This window comes from Larimichthys crocea, unplaced genomic scaffold (genome assembly GCF_000972845.2).
Source record: "Larimichthys crocea isolate SSNF unplaced genomic scaffold, L_crocea_2.0 scaffold251, whole genome shotgun sequence".
Classification (NCBI taxonomy): Eukaryota; Metazoa; Chordata; class Actinopteri; family Sciaenidae; genus Larimichthys; species Larimichthys crocea.
The window spans coordinates 3,667-20,922 of NW_020853330.1; the positions used below are offsets into that span (position 1 = coordinate 3,667).

At 40.3% G+C, this 17,256-nt stretch overlaps 6 non-coding genes across 6 annotated transcripts; all 6 read right to left on the minus strand.

Annotated features, from left to right (window-relative positions):
- Positions 1 to 11,341: 11,341 nt before the first annotated feature.
- Positions 11,342 to 11,413, minus strand: trnaa-ugc (transfer RNA alanine (anticodon UGC)). The gene has a single exon. It is a non-coding gene; the product is annotated as a tRNA-Ala (tRNA).
- Positions 11,414 to 12,175: 762 nt separating this feature from the next.
- On the minus strand, positions 12,176 to 12,257 carry trnas-aga (transfer RNA serine (anticodon AGA)). The gene has a single exon. It is a non-coding gene; the product is annotated as a tRNA-Ser (tRNA).
- A 242-nt stretch (positions 12,258 to 12,499) lies between these two features.
- On the minus strand, positions 12,500 to 12,571 carry trnag-ucc (transfer RNA glycine (anticodon UCC)). The gene has a single exon. It is a non-coding gene; the product is annotated as a tRNA-Gly (tRNA).
- Positions 12,572 to 13,029: 458 nt separating this feature from the next.
- trnaa-ugc (transfer RNA alanine (anticodon UGC)) lies at positions 13,030 to 13,101 on the minus strand. Its single transcript has one exon. It is a non-coding gene; the product is annotated as a tRNA-Ala (tRNA).
- A 2,588-nt stretch (positions 13,102 to 15,689) lies between these two features.
- trnas-aga (transfer RNA serine (anticodon AGA)) lies at positions 15,690 to 15,771 on the minus strand. The gene has a single exon. It is a non-coding gene; the product is annotated as a tRNA-Ser (tRNA).
- Positions 15,772 to 16,158: 387 nt separating this feature from the next.
- On the minus strand, positions 16,159 to 16,230 carry trnaa-ugc (transfer RNA alanine (anticodon UGC)). The gene has a single exon. It is a non-coding gene; the product is annotated as a tRNA-Ala (tRNA).
- Between the last annotated feature and the right edge of the window lie 1,026 nt (positions 16,231 to 17,256).

The window sequence follows — 17,256 nt, forward strand, 5'->3', positions numbered from 1 at the left end:
CAAAGAGGTGAATCTCAGGTCCAGGGCCTATTTAAATAGATTTGCATATGTAAATGGGGCGTGGACAGGGAGGAGTTGCACGTGCGCTCAATTCCACGTTGATTGGGATGTACAAAAGAAACGTGCTTGGATCCATGCGAACGCACACTTTGATACATCTGAATATTTTTGTGCGTACGACAGTTTCCGGGTTCTGGCGTACGGCAAGTTTTAGTAGGAAATCCACGCAAGTATTCGTACATGAGGCCCCTGGTGTCTGGTGACTTTGGTCTCAGAACAATGACACAGCCTTTTTTGTCTCATGATGGCATTCTTGTATTTTTGGAAGGGAGCTTTTCCCTCAAAAAATGTTTCTATAATTTGATAAGATGCATTGTGCACCTGCTGAGATCTTGCAGAAGGAAGACCTGCAATCTGACTACGATGAATCCACCACTGCACTGCAGGAGGAGAGAGAGAACAAGACTCTCCAAGACCAACTAGACAAGATGACTGTGTTATTTCCTGAGATATCAAGTTGATGTAATTGATGTCAGACAGCAAGCTGACACTCTTAGGTCTAACCTCAAGAGGGAACGTGAGCGGAATAAACTTCTGCAAACAACTTATGAGGAGCTACAAGAGGAACACAAACTGAGCCAGGAGAAGTTCTCTGCTGAGCTTGATGCAGAGGAGAGGAACAATAGCCTCCAAGACCATCTGGACAAGATGACTGTGTCACTCCATGAGGTCAACCTGGGATATCAAACTGATGTAACTGAACAGACAGCAGGTTGACATCTTTAGGTCTGACCTCGAGAAGAAAGTCCTGCAAACAACTTATGAGGAGCTGCAAGAGGCACACAGAAGTTCTCTGCTGAACTTGATGCAGAGAAAGAAAAGAACAAGATTCTCCAGCAAGATCTGGACAAGATCCGTACTTCACACTGCAAGATCAGCCAGAGGTATTAAACAGATGTCATTGTGATGAGACAGCAGGCTGACACCCTTCAACATGAGCTTTATAAGAAAATCAAGTCTCATGCAGACTCAGAGTGAGGAGGAGGAGATTTTTGGGAGAACTGGACGAGCTGCAAACTCAGCTCAGTGTTCAGTTGTCACTCAACCTAAAGCTCTCCACTGAGCTCAAGGCTGAGAGAGAGGCTCCCTAAAAAATCTATTTATTGACAGGCAAGCAAGTCGCAGTAAAGATCCTCAAAGGCAATGAAAATCACGTCATTTGAAAGGAAGTAAAAATGCTACAAGTGACCAGGAGTCTAGATCCAGACTAAAACAACATTGTTAAATTCATGGAAGATTTTAGGTTCATAGGTTTAGGTTCTGATAAGATGCATTTAAGGCTGAATTCACTAGATGAGTTCAAAGAGTTGACAGGTATCCAAGCCAAATCGCTATCCTCCTCATTTTTGGAGTTTGTTGAGAATTTGGACTATGCAGTACGAACATACCCAGCCAAAAAAAAATATACTGAGTATGAAGACAGGATGGCATTCCTAAGCCTTCTCAAGGCAACTCTAGATCTGGATCCTGAAAGGAGAGTCACTCCCAGGGAATCTTTAAAGAACCCTTTTCTTTCACGAGATGTTATCTATGATGACAATTCAGATAGAGAGGAAGACACTATTAATTCAGTCTTCAACAGTCTTCCAATTTTCATTAATGGAAATAATTCAAAACCAACCAAGCTAAGTCTTCATTTTGATGAAGGTCAGCTCAGAAAACAGACCATCTACTCCTGGTGTCTGTGGAGAATATTTACCCCAAGTGGGCGAGGAGGAGCTGCAAGTGGCCCAAATCATCAATGAGGAGAAGTTCACCAACAAGCTCCAGGTGGAGAAGAACAGGAACCAAGCTTCTCCAAGAGGAACTCGAACAGCTCCGTATTTCATACAAACTGCTCGGTATGATGGTATGATGTTCCCAAAATCAGAGCAGGCTTATGCCCTTCAGCATGACAATATAATGCTGGTCAATCACAAGGATCAGCCATTTAAAGTCAAGCTCATTGACTTTGGTCTCGGAACAATGACGCAGCCTTTTTTATTTCATGATGGCATTCTTGTATTTTGGAAGGGAACTTTTCCCTCGAAAATGTTTCTATAATTTGATAAGATGTATTGTGCACCTGCTGGGTCAGCCGGAAAACCACGTGCTGAGTGCTGTAGTATACATCCGTGTATATTTCCGTCTGAATGACAACCCCCACAGTCTAGGGTGAAGGCTGAATTCACTAGATGAGTTCAAAGAGTTGACAGGTATCCAATCCTCCTCATTTTTGGAGTTTGTTGAGAATTTGGACTATGCAGTACGAACATACCCAGCCAAAAAAAAAATTGTCTCATGATGGCATTCTTGTATTTTTGGAAGGGAGCTTTTCCCTCAAAAAATGTTTCTATAATTTGATAAGATGCATTGTGCACCTTCTGAGATCTTGCAGAAGGAAGACCTGCAATCTGACTACGATGAATCCACCGCTGCACTGCAGGAGGAGAGAGAGAACAAGACTCTCCAAGACCAACTAGACAAGAAGACTGTGTTATTTCCTGAGATATCAAGCTGATGTAATTGATGTCAGACAGCAAGCTGACACCCTTAGGTCTAACCTCAAGAGGGAACGTGAGCAGAATAAACTCCTGCAAACAACTTATGAGGAGCTACAAGACACACGAACACAAACTGAGCCAGGAGAAGTTCTCTGCTGAGCTTGATGCAGAGGAGAGGAACAATAGCCTCCAAGACCATCTGGACAAGATGACTGTGTCACTCCATGAGGTCAACCTGAGATGTCAAACTGATGTAACTGAACAGACAGCAGGTTGACATCTTTAGGTCTGACCTCGAGAAGAAAGTCCTGCAAACAACTTATGAGGAGCTGCAAGAGGCACACAAACTGAGCCAGGAGAAGTTCTCTGCTGAACTTGATGCAGAGAAAGAAAAGAAAAAGGTTCTCAAGGAAGATCTGGACAAGATCCGTACTTCACACTGCGAGATCAGCCAGAGGTATTAAACAGATGTCATTGTGATGAGCATTCAACATGAGCTTTATAAGGAGGAGATTCTGGGGAGAGCTGGACGAGCTGCAAACTCTCCACTGAGCTCAAGGCTGAGAGAAAGGCTCCCCAAAAAATCACCGGCTGTGATGATGACTGTGAGGATGAGCCCAGTAAGCAGCAGAAATCCATCCCTGCAGAGCCCCTTGAGCCAAAGTTCAAGAGGAAATGCCATGCGAACAGCAGGGGGGGGGGTAAATAAATAAATAAATAAATAAAGTTCAGATACTGTTATATTTGTTATATTTTGCAGTTTTTGTTAGGGCTGGGACGATGCTTCTCCCGATTAAATTATTTTACAATTTTTTTGGGTGCTGATTTGATTTAAATTGCGATTCTTCGATATTTTAGTTTGCTTTTTCTAACACCAAACCATGTGAAAGAGTTGAAGATTAAGATTTATTTAGCAGCAATACATTTGAACCATTTTAACTGCTACATTTGAACTTGCACTCTCTTTTCAAAAGCCTGGCCTGCATATAAAAGAGGTTAAAAAAAATAGTGCATAAAATATATATACTTTTCTAAGGGGTTATACTTTCCACATCTGAAACCTTTCTAACAGAATTAATTAAAAGGAGGACCTCAGGATGGTGACTTGCCAGGTGGGCAGTAACGTTTGTCGTGTTTCCACAGTACACGACGTGTGCATTACAGAGTTTACAAATAGCTTTTGACTTGTCCAGTTCTGCTTTTCCCTTTAAGCAAAAAATCCCAAATGTGCCCACACTTTCATCTTAAAATGTGCTGGTGGAGGTTTTATCTCCGCAAATTTTTGTAAGTTGTCCGCCATGCATTGTAGCCATGCCATTCTCCGCTTTTTTTTTCTTCTTCACTTTCTTTTTAGGTTTTTCCCACAAACGAATATGATGTCATGTTACTAGGTAGTCTAAGTAAAACATTTCGCCCTCCGCTTGCGGTAACGAAAAGCGGTAAACTTTCTCTCATCTAGGGTTATAAACATAAAATAAAATGAAGCATTTAAATTTGGGGAAAAAAAATATTTTTGAACAAAAAATCTAATTAAAAATCGCAATACATGTGAATCAATTTTTTCTCCCATCCCTAGTTTTTGTAGCTGGGGGCATTTTCACAGAAACTCAGAAACACGTCTCCTAAAATTATTTCAGGATTTGAATTCTGCTGATAATATCCTGAACTGAATATAAAAAAAATACAATATTCATTTTAAAACGTTTAATTATTTCTGAAATGAATTCTTTATGCTAAATTTAAACACAATACGCAGTTCATGTAGCTTATCACAACTTCACATCAACATTACGTCATGACCGGTGGCACCAGGTGAGTCAATCGATCAAAGAGTCTCAACATGAACAACAAGAGAGAAATTGATGAAGCAGAACAACACACAATAATTTATGACACAACAGATCCTTTTTATAATCTCTTCCACGTTGGAGAAGCAAAGTAAGCTTTTTGTTGTTGTTTCCTTTATACACAGTTTATCGCGGGGTCTCACGTACGTTCAGGATTATCGCATTATCCCGTGTCCCGTGACCGGTGTATTATCCTCTGGATTCTGCTCAGGAAGCGAGAGCAGTCTAATGTTAGATGACACACATGAAAATGATGAGAAATTGTAACGTGATTAAGTTAGTACACGATGTAAAATCACATTACTGTGCACCATATCACCTAACATTACTGTATTCACTATAATGTCATTACTGTATTATTTTTAGGTCTCCATTAATAACCCAATCCACTTCTTCATCACTTCGTTATTTGGAAAACCAAATAACCCATTTTTGGGATGTTGAGAGCAGAGCTAGCTAGCTAGCAAAGGCTGTACGTATAAGTGTTGCACATGCATTTTCAAACTTTATCTTTTATTTTGCCACTAAAGAAAAAAAATCCTTAAGTAATTAAGACACGAGGATGTAGATCTGATGATCCTTTATTACTTAAACAACAAATTTAAAAAACATAGATCTGACGGTGCTGACGAAGATGTTGAAGACGTGCTGACAGAAAAATGACAGCTATTGCTAGCTGTCTCCATAATCTCAATAAAATAGTTTAATTGAATCCACTATTGTTTAATAAAAAAGTTTCATAATGGAGAGAGGGTGTTGACATGCTCCAGCTGTGACCATAGGAAAATTGACATTGTTTGACAAAATGTCAAACTTATGAGAGCATATGTGGTATTAATGCATTCACTACAGCCAGGAGATTGAAAATGGATCCTCAGGGATATAGCTGACCATGCTATTGCCTGATTTGATGAGGTTTATGAAAAAATGTGACGGAGTTGACGGAAACAGAGGACACAACTTTGACAGGCAGATTTCTATGGAAAATATTTTTAGATTTTCATGGCATGCATTGTTTTATACATTTATAACACTTATCTTTGATTTGATATAAATGTTTTCACAATTGTAGAGGTTTTTAAAGTTTTTTGGAGCTGATGAATATTGTGACCTTTTGCTGAGGACAAGAGAAATAAAATGGACCGTCTAACCACTGGTCATACACTTAAACAAATCCCCCCCCCCCAAAAAAAAAGTAATTATCTATGCTAAAACATAACATCAGTATTCACAATTACTTTAGATCTAACTTTGTAAGCATGTCAATCATTAATAATTTCTTTATTTTGGATATAAATAAGACTTGTCTATGTGGGACATGTTTGGTCCCGACTCAAGAATCAGCAAGTTAATAAATGCTACAGCTTCTTAAGCTAACGTTAACCGTTACCGCTGTGGAACCGTTTTTTAGCTGCTAAGTAGCGTTAGCTACATTAATTAGCTGCTTGTCATTACCACCTGTGTGTCCAGAGGAGCGAGGAAAGTAGTGAGAGGAATGAAGAACAAATGAACAGCTGCACGGTGTCTGTGGCATCTGTGCTCTCATCGCATGCTATCGAATAAAAATCAAAAGCACAAGCTTTGTCTCTCAGCTGTATTTTGTTAGCACGAAAAAAAACTGTTGTTGAGCTTGCAGGCTAGCTGCCATTTGCTTGAATTTCTGTGTTCGGTGTACGATGCGTAGCTCTGATGTTTGGTCTCATAGTGCCGACGAACATTGAATCTGTGTCTTTCTCTCTCTGTCGTCTCTGCTGTCTGTCGTCACTTTGCGGTTAATGCTCCGTTGCAGTGTTTTGATGAATGGGGGGGGGGTGTCCCGTGTCCCATTAACGGTGTATTATCCTCTGGATTCTGCTCAGGAAACGAGAGCAGTCTAATGTTAGATGACACACATGAAAATGATGATAAACTGTAACGTGATTATGTTAGTACACGATGTAAAAGAGCTAGCTAGCAAAGGCTGTACGTATAAAGGCCAACTCACACCGAACGCGGAACGGAAGCGGAACGGCACCGCCGCGGTCACCGTAGCATTTAGAATCCAGTCTAGTCAATGAGAGCACTCACACAGGGCGCGCCGCAGAGAGTCTCAGAAGTGTCCGCATTCCGTAGTATTTCTATTTTTGATGCGAGCCGCTGCTAAACCTCGTAAATTTCAACAGAGCAGATCGCACCAGACAGGAAATCCGACACAGAATCAACATAATAAACTTCCGCCCCCTTTCAAAATAAAACACAATACGCAGTTCATGTCGTGTATCACAACTTCACATCAACATTAACGTCATGACCGGTGGCACCAGGTCAGCAGTCAATCAACTAATTGGTGAAGTGGAACAACACACAATAATTTATGACACAACAGATGCTTTTTATAATCTCCTCCACGTCGGAGAAGCAAAGTCAGCTGTTTGTTGTTGTTGTTTCCTTTATACACACAGTTTATCACGGGATCTCGCAGTCTTTGGCTGTGTCCGAAATCACTCACTCATTCCCTACTCCCTACTCCCTACATAGGGAAATAAATGTAGTGGACTATATAGTGAGCTTAATAGAAAAAATGTTCGGACACTTTCGGACACTTCTCTTGGCGCCGGTAATTACGTCATTGCTGTCGCACAATTAAAACGTACCACATTAATGTCGTCTCACATAATTCTTGTCCATTTACTACTGCATTTTTATTAAATTAGAGTCTTTTGATTACTGTCCTGTATGTTTTATTTTCGTGTTTTGTTTTCTATTTAAGCATCATCCTCATCCTCTCATCCATCCGCCGAAAAAAACATACACCGTTATTTTAGAAAACTCATGTAGCGCTATAGAAATGCCATCTACTGTCAGTCTGGCTGTTTGTGTTTTATCAATAATTCAATTATTTACTTTTTATTTACTTTTTTATTTCAATTTATTTCCTTTCCGCGCCCAGAGAACTTCTGGCAATGCATGATGGGATATCTTGCTTCGGTTAGTGACCATCGGATGTTCACTACATTTCGCGGTGAATTGTGGGATACATGCAGTGCACTATATAGTGGACACTAAACATTCGGACACCACTACAAAATGGCGTGGTCACTATATAGTGCACTACATAGTGGTTAGGGAGTGATTTCGGACACAGCCTTTATCTTTTATTTTGCCACTAAAGAAAAAAATCCTTAAGTAATTAAGACACAAGAGGATGTAGATCTGATGATCCTTTATTACTTAAACAACAAAAACTGAAGAAGAATTAGTTTTTTCCCCAAAATTTTTTAAAAACATACATCTGACGGTGCTGATGAAGATGTTGAAGACGTGTTGACAGAAAAATGACAGCTACTGCTAGCTGTCTCCATAATCTCAATAAGATAGTTTAATTGAATCCACTATGGTTTAATAAAAAAGTTTATAACGGAGAGAGGGTGTTGACATGCTCCAGCTGTGACCATAGGAAAATTGACATTGTTCACCTAAAATATCAATAAATGTCAAACTTATGAGAGCATATTTGGTATTAATGCATTCACTACAGCCAGGAGATTGAAAATGGATCCTCAGGGATATAGCTGACCATGCTATTGCCTGATTTGATGAGGTTTATGAAAAAATGTGACGGAGTTGACGGAAACAGAGGACACAACTTTGACAGGCAGATTTCTATGGAAAATATTTTTAGATTTTCATGGCATGCATTGTTTTACACATTCATAACCCTTATCTTTGATTTGATATAAATGTTTTCACAATTGTAGAGGTTTTTAAAGTTTTTTGGAGCTGGTGAATATTGTGACCTTTTGCTGAGGACAAGAGAAAAAAAATGGACCGTCTAACCACTGGTCATACACTTAAACAACCCCCCCCCCCAAAAAAAAAAGTAATTATCTATGCTAAAACATTACATCAGTATTCACAATTACTTTAGATCTAACTTTGTAAGCATGTCAATCATTATTAATTTCTTTATTTTGGATATAAATAAGACTTGTCTATGTGGGACATGTTTGGTCCCGACTCAAGAATCAGCAAGTTAATAAATGCTACAGCTTCTTAAGCTAACGTTAACTGTTACCGCTGTGTAACTGTTTTTTAGCTGCTAAGTAGCGTTAGCTACATTAATTAGCTGCCTGTCATTACCACCTGTGTGTGTCCAGAGGAGCAAGGAAAGGAGTAGTGAGAGGAATGAAGAACAAATGAACAGCTGCGCAGTGTCTGTGGCATCTGTGCTCTCATCGCATGCTATCGAATAAAAATCAAAAGCACAAGCTTTGTCTCTCAGCTTAAGTTTCAAGCTAGCTGACAAGTCCTCGATTCTTTGCGCTACTGTATTTCTGGATAAGCTCACGTTGTTGAAATCCTGAACTTTTTCCAGGCACATTATTTCTGTGACTTTGATGAGGCACTGCTTTGTGAAATCACCGCCTGAGAACGGTTTGCCGTGCTGGGCAATAAGTTTAGAATCATAGCTTGCTGTTGTGGCGTTTTCCTGTATTTTGTTAACACGAAAAAAAAACTGTTGTTGAGCTTGCAGGCTAGCTGCCATTTGCTTGAATTTCTGTGTTCGGTGTACGATGTGTAGCTCTGATGTTTGGTCTCATAGTACCGACGAACATTGTACTCTTTCATCACAGCAACATCTTCATTGCAAATCAAACAGAAACACTTTCTGTTGATTTCTTTGAAGAAATATTTATTTTCCCACTGTGTTTGAAATCGTCTACACTCACTTGCTACTTTGCGTTTCTTCTGTGCTGCCGTTTCTGGTGAAAAAGTAAAAGTTTTTCTTTGCTTAATTTTGTTTAGTGAAGAAGCACCGTTTCCGTGGCTGGCTCCATCTAGTGTTGAAACTGAGAAGTGCAACAGAGTTGAGCTCAAGCTTCTTGTGCGGGCCATATTCAATTATATTATCAGAATTTGCTGTGGGCCAATAAAAACTGGCCCCGGTTTGGACACTCCTGATGTATAGACTTTTCCACACCGAATAGGGTAATTTTAATAAAGTTCATTATTAATTGATTTCTGGCCTCACCCTCATGATTTCCACAAGTACTGTTTGTATCTGTTGTATTTCTATACAACTGAACAGAGAACAGACTGCAGGGAGAGTGTCTGGCCATCTGCATGCGTGTGAGCATCAATGGCCGCCCCACTGCTAAGCTCCACTACAGAAGAGCTCTGCAGCTTTTCTACAAAATGCCCAGAAAAATCAATGCTCACAGGCTGGATGTAGGCTGCGTTATTATGTATTCTGACTTGCTTTGTTTACAGGACTCGGTTACTGTCGGCCGTAACCACGCCAAAAAAACAACAACATAACAGTCCTGGTCTCACACATCAACCTTGCTCGTGCGCCGTACATCATACATCTGACTCACCCAGGCTCCCCCCTTGCTCTCGCATTCATTCAGACGCATTCACAGACCATGGGAAATCATAGAACTCTACCATGAACATTGTAACACTGTAACATTAGAAGTTGTGCCTTAATAAATATTTGAAGTAATATAAACAACAGTACTTGTACTTGTACTTTTACTTTCAGTACTTGAGTAGCAATTTTTTACATACTTCTACTTGCAGTACTTAAGTAAAACATTTTGAATACTTTAGTACTTTCACTTAAGTATGGTGTTTAATGAACACTTCAACTTCTACTCAATTCAGTTTTTTGATATAGCACTTGTACTTCTACTCCACTCCTTTACTCCAGTATGTTATACATCTCTGCTTTTAAATATATATATATATAGTTATTTTTTATGTTTCATTTTTTTATGTTATGTTTTGCGCCTACCTGTCATGTCCCTTGTCTTTTAAACTGTACTTATGTCTATACCTGTATGTACAACTGAGAGCAAAGTGAACCGGAGTCCTTGGCCAATAAAACGATTCTGATTCTGATTCTGGTTCTCTTCAGCTTCAATCATGTTAACACAGGGATGAAATCTTGGGAAGATGAAAAAGTAACACACAGAACAGACACAAAATCCCTCAGAAATAATTTACTTCCATGTCCTATTTTGGCTAAACAAAACAATATAAAGAAAAACGATGACAGTCAGAGATTTCATTCCTGTCAGCACTGCAAAAAACACAACAATTGGAATTGCCCCGTCTAATGATTATCTTCTTATTATGGTCTTTGTACAGAATGGCAGACTAAAATGAGCATTCGAGCACTCAGTCATTTGAAAAATACAATTATTTTCCTTCCCTTTGTGGAAATCTGTAAAATTCCTGCTACTGCTCTGTTGTCCTCCTGCTGCTCCACATCAACGCTCTGGGAAACACAGTTTCCTGGTGGACAGTGAAGCTAATTGCTACAAACTATAGCTGCTGTTAGCTCAGTTTGTTAGTGCGTGTTCAGGCCCGAGGCAGGGGAGAATGCTGACAGGGAGCAGAGCCTGTGTCGTGCCAGAACGTGAGCTGGGCAAATAGGCAATGTAACTGGGCTCAACAGCTTCTAGACCAGGGGTGTCAAAGTCATTTTGGTTCAGGGGCCACATACAGCTCAATTTGATCTCAAGTGGGCTGGACCAGAAAGGTAGAAACGTACAAAAAAATAAATCACCATATTTGTTTAATTTTCTCTTGTTTCCTATCCAGAAACGTGTTAAACCAGAACACAAAAGGTAGAACTGCAAGAGATTAACTTTAAATCAACCGTTTCATGTGTGTGCTTCAGTGTGATAGGGCTCAAATTTCTCTTCACAGGGGCAATTTTGGTCTTGATTATCTGGTCCATATTTAAGCAATATTACATGAGAGGGTGTGCTTCATAAGTGCCTCTGTCCATTAGCCTCACTAAAATGAGTTAGGTCACACAGGACAGGTGAGCAACTTAGGTTGTTGCGAGACGTCCAGTGGACTCAAACTTGCAGTTTACAAACTGTCTGCTCTAAATGGGGGGCTGCCTTTGACCTACAGACCTGTGCTACATCACAGCTTCAATATCAACATAAAACATACTGGAGATGCCGGGGATTGAACCCGGGGCCTCATACATGCAAAGCATGCGCTCTACCACTGAGCTACATCCCCTATACATACTACTCTAAAGACATTGGAGACACGTGGCAAACAAGAAGATCCAGGATCACAGGTCATTCTTTGAGTGTGTTTTGAGTAGTTCAAGGACAAATTCAGGTCAATGAGTCTTCAGAGAACTTGTGCTACATTACATAACTTGATCTTATAAAACCAAACACAATTCTACAGACATGATGGTTAGACAGTATTAAAAATAAACTCACGGTCATTTCTCTGTATTCATTCTATTAAACCTGCACACTGTAAGCACATAGACAGTCTGCAGAGATCAATAATCTATGAAAGTGTTTGTCGGATCCTGTGATACCATGTGACAGTTCTATTCATTTGACATGCGCTCTAAACACTGATGTCCCACCCTGATGCCGGCTGTGTTTTATTCATTCTGATCAGTGGTGTACTTTCTTTCTTTTTAAGTTCTACCTCATCTTATATTTTATTACAAGAGCAGTTGTGTGTCAGATATATAGTATTTAGTGTGTGTTTCTAAACTCTAAGATCTGAGAAGTTTTCTCCTTTACACAGCTGAAGTTCTGAATGATCTTTATAGGATATTTTAACTTCATCCTCTATCTGTAAACATCCACACATGCCTTGACCCAAAAGCAGTCATCAGATTGACATGAGTCAATCTGTGTCAACTGGTGTAAAGATTGCCTGAGAATAGATATCAAGACAACTTTGTACACAACTGGACTGACTGTAATGGTTAATAATGGTTTAATAATGCAGCTGAAACAAGCTGAAAACAATCGTTGTCGGCAGGATTCGAACCTGCGCGGGGAGACCCCAATGGATTTCTAGTCCATCGCCTTAACCACTCGGCCACGACAACCCCTCCCCAACTGATCTTCACACCCCCTGTCGATCAACTGACAGCTGTCAATACTGACTGGTAAAATTAGGGGTCCAGTCGAATAGTCAGTTTTGCTTAGGAACCTTCCTCACTGAGTGAAATGACCCGGAAGTATTAGCGTAGCCGCCATGATAAAAGTATAGAGCATATCACGTCCTAGTCCCACAAAAGGAATCGTACGTGTCCTGTAAACATTGGCCAAGAAGAAAATTTAATCCAACTGCGATGGCCGGGAATCGAACCCGGGTCAACTGCTTGGAAGGCAGCTATGCTCACCACTATACCACCATCGCTATGCAAATAGTTGAAATTCCACTGAAAAAGTCAGTAGTTTATGTTGGGCCTTCACAAGGAGAGAGGGGAGGGAAAGAGGGAGGACTGAAGGAGAAGGGGAGGAGTGGAAGAGAGGAAAGGGAGGCAGAGTGAGGAGAATAGTCTATAACTGCTGTTTGCTGTTTATCATCACTGTGTGAAATGCTGCTGCACTGTAATTTCTCAGCTTGGGATAAATAAAGAGTATCTATCTATTTTCTGTTGGGGGGTGTTTGTAAGTTTCTGCTATTTTGGCAGCATTGCTAACAAGCTTTCACATAGCTGGCAGTGGTGGTGGTTTATTTGTGGTGTACGTTACGACTCTGCAACTGTTGATTCCACTGATTAACAGAGTTGCTTATTATGTGTCACTCAACCACCTTAGGCTGACTACAGAACATGTACTGCATCACAGCTTCAATATCAACATAAAGCATGCTGGAGATGCCGGGGATTGAACCCGGGGCCTCATACATGCAAAGCATGCGCTCTACCACTGAGCTACATCCCCTGTGTGGAGTCTGCTGAAGATCCATATATCAGAGTCAGTCCACGACCTGACCACAAGATGGCAGTGTTTCACATTGAAGTAACTGCCACTGAGTTACTCATGCACTCATAGTAACGCATCAAAAGGGACAGAGTGGGATGTGGAATCCAGTGTACCTTGCAGGGCTGTGATCGAAGCAGTTTCATGTCTTCCATATGTTCCTCTCCTCTCAAACAAACTCAGAGCCATTCTTCACACTCTCCACATGCTGTCATTCGTGCACTGCAAATATGCAACAAAACAGGAAATATGCAAATTATGAATCAATTTACAATTTTCAAAAGACTCAACAGACATCAGGCTGAAATAGACAACAGTCAGGCTTAATAACAGGCTAGATAACTTCCCTTTTGCTGTGTTTACCTACCTGTGGACAAACTGCAGTTGAACCCTTTGGGGTCTGAGCCCATTTTGGCCGTTTTTAAATACTTTTGATTTACCCTTTACATGCCACATAAAAAAAATGTTTGCCACATAGCTATGTTTGTTGTTTTTTTTCAGCACAACTTCAACTATATGATCTGATAATTATTTCTTCACTTTGACCTACTTTATTGGGCCAAAAAATACACCAAAAAAAACACATTGGGCCCAAAAATACACAGAAATTATCAAATCCGAATTGAAAAAATATACTATTTATTACAATAAAAAACACAAACATGCTCAATGAACTGTTTTGGAACTTGAAAAAGTAAACATAGGTTGCAAATTTGAACAAATAAATGTACAATTTAAATAAAGTAATACAAATATTTACCATAAAAAGCATGTATATTTATAAGCGTTTTTTAACGTGTCACCTGCAAGTCTTCAAAACAAAGTAAGTGCAAAATTAAACAGAGAGCTACACTAGTGCTTTGTATTCCCTCAAAGTTTCAAATAGTGCAAATGCAATATAAGAAATAAAATTACATTTTAATTATTATATACAAATTGAGGTGTACTCAAACTATATACAAATATAATATTTCAAACTATATACAATGGGGCAAAGTTGTCCAACAGAAATAATTTGATACCCCATCTGGTTGGTTTGTCTTTCATGTACTGGGTCATGCTAGTTTTTGCCTCGGTGGCCACGATTCTCTCATCCACAGCCAATTCCCTTCTTGGGTGATAATGATAACTGAGGATGTCATCGATGAGGCGCTTAATCCTGAACTGCTTGATCTCCTCTGGGTCACTGGGGTGGATGTTCCAAAGCAGAGCCCTAAAACAGTCCCTCACCATCACTGTAGCTGGAAATGGCACGGACGTAATGGTGTTTTGTTTCCAGTAGTTTGTGATGCTTGGCAGTGGCACCAGAGATGTATAAGAAGAGCCCAAGAAAATTGTAGAGCTCTTCAACCTCAACAAAAGCCCATTTGTACTTCCCTATTTCTTTGCTCTTTGCTGCACGCTTGTTGGTATTCGCACTGTGGTTGGGGAGTACAGCTGAAACAGGTCCAGAGGTGTATAGTCTGCGTGAGTGTTCACCTGGGCTCCTGGTGATCTCCGTGGCATGAAGCGGCTTTTTTGTGGAGCAGTGTCAGGGTCGCTTCCAGTTCTCCAGGGTTCCAAGCGATGGAGTGGCCCAGCCACCTCATCTAACTTCTCCTACCATGCCCTCTCTGGGTAGGCCTCCGTGTCGAGGGTCCACTATCCTCATATATACACATGACAACAACAAATAAAAAATGAGAGATTGTTCAGGTTATTGTTCATATGCACAAGATGGATAGTGAATTCAAATGTTGGCACTAAAATTGTAATTCTCCCTACAACAATGTCAATACTCAGTTTACAAAGGAAAACCTTAAAAGTAATAAATAAATACATACAACTAGAAATAAACATAGATAACATAAAATAAAAAGCAAAATAAACACTAGAAAAGTATAGCCATCTCCTTAAATTGAGTATGAGAGTTCAAATAAAGGGGAAAACAAAATGCAGAACATTTACCCATCTCTGTATTTATCAGTTCAGCCCTGCTCTTCTGTATACATAAACCTACCTAAATATATATCACGTTATATACATATCAGGTGGTTTTATAACGTTTACAATACAGCAGTAAACAACACAAAAGCTACAAATATTCATGATTAGTTTGACTTACCTCTCATCACCAGCGACATTGTCGGTGACAAAAGTCACCTTATCATCCACATCGCCGCTCTCCTCCTCCTCCTGCTTGGACGATGAAGATGAAATAATGTCAACTTCGTCATTGTCCTCGGCAAAAAACAGCCTAAGGGCTTGATGGACATCCAATGACCACTTCATTTCCGTCTCAAAAACTCTGTCTTCTTGTTCTTCTGTCTTCTTTTCTTCCAAACACTCTTTCTTCTTCAAATTACTCCTTCTTCTCCTCCGCTAACTCCCGCCGCAAACTCCCGCGTTTGGGTTCCGGCTCTGTTTGTTTCTCCATGCATAAGCTAGAGGCCACTTGCAAAATGAAGTCCTACAGTGGTAGTTCAGAACTCTCTAAAGCCTCTTTGGCAGATGAACCATCAGGTTATGGTTAATGTTTAATAATGCAGCTGACACAAGCTGAAAACAATCGTTGTCGGCAGGATTCGAACCTGCGCGGGGAAACCCCAATGGATTTCTAGTCCATCGCCTTAACCACTCGGCCACGACAACCCCGCCTTGCCTGCATTCTACACCTGTTGTGTGTCAACTAATGTTGCAACAAAACACTACTCACAGACATGCAAGATACTAATACATCTGAGGGCAATACAATTGTATTGTCAACTGTCTCTGCTTTACTCAAAAAATAGTCCACCTGTTTATATGTCCTTCCTGCTTTTCTGTTGGGTGGTGTTCCTAATTTTCTGTCTCTTGGTTGCAAACAAGCTCTCACATTGCACACAGCTGTGGTTTATTCTTGGTGAACGTAACTGCTGTGTAACGATTCACTCCACTGACTAACAAGCTTGCATGGTACTCATATCAATGTGTCACTCGACTTCCTTTGACTTACAGACCCGTGCTACATCACAGCTTCAATATCGACATAAAACATGCTGGAGATGCCGGGGATTGAACCCGGGGCCTCATACATGCAAAGCATGCGCTCTACCACTGAGCTACATCCCCTTTGTAGGGCTGAGAAACTCTGAAGACAGCTGATTGTAGGTAAAGCTGTCACTATTGACACATCTTAACTATATTTTAAGAGGCGTTGAACTGATCATCTAAATTTTCACTATTTTTTATTTCTTAGCTCAAGGACAATTATAAAGTAAAAGTGAGAACATGACAACAATCTCTGTGAGTGTCCTCCAATCCATGTGCAGTCAAATGTAGAAAGTATTTTGGAGATGGATTCATGTGAAATAAACTGGAGTTTGTAATATGACTGAATTTTGACACAGGAAGTTGCGCCTATCAGTTTTAGTTTCATGAGTTGACCACAAGATGGCAGTGTTTCACACTGAAGTAACCACCACTGAGTTACCTGCACTTATAGCGTGCCAATCATTTGACCAATTGTGAATGAAATATTGATATTGATCAATAGTCAATGTCAATCCATTGCTTTCCATCTTGCATTAGTCCAGAGTTGTAACTAAACCTTGACTGAGAGACGGGATCATCATTGTCTTGTTCTTAGAATGATGTATGCCTTTAACAAGTGCCATCATGCCCATGTATTGTGTTGACTGGTTCTCACAGTGGTTGTTGCAGCACAACGTCAGAACACCGATGAGATGCTCTGCAAGCAGCACATCAGCATTTGTTGATATCAAGTGAGAAAACAAGTTTACCTGATTTACCTGCAACTCAGTCTCATGTTCTTTTTTTTTTCATGACAATATTGCCTGAGAATAGATATCAGGACAGTAAATGGACAGTATCACCCCCTATTGCACACGCACGATTGTCTCTCTTTTACTCAACCAGAAATATATAAGCAATATAAGCAACGGCACGGCAGTTGAGCAAGTGAGGTTGCTGTGAGACGTCCAGCGGACTCAAACTTGCCGCTTACAATCCGTCTGCTCTGAATGGGGGCTACACTGAGAGACACCACGCGAGTGAACATAAATCCTGATGGAGATGCCGGGGATTGAACCCGGGGCCTCATACATGCAAAGCATGCGCTCTCCCACTGAGCTACAT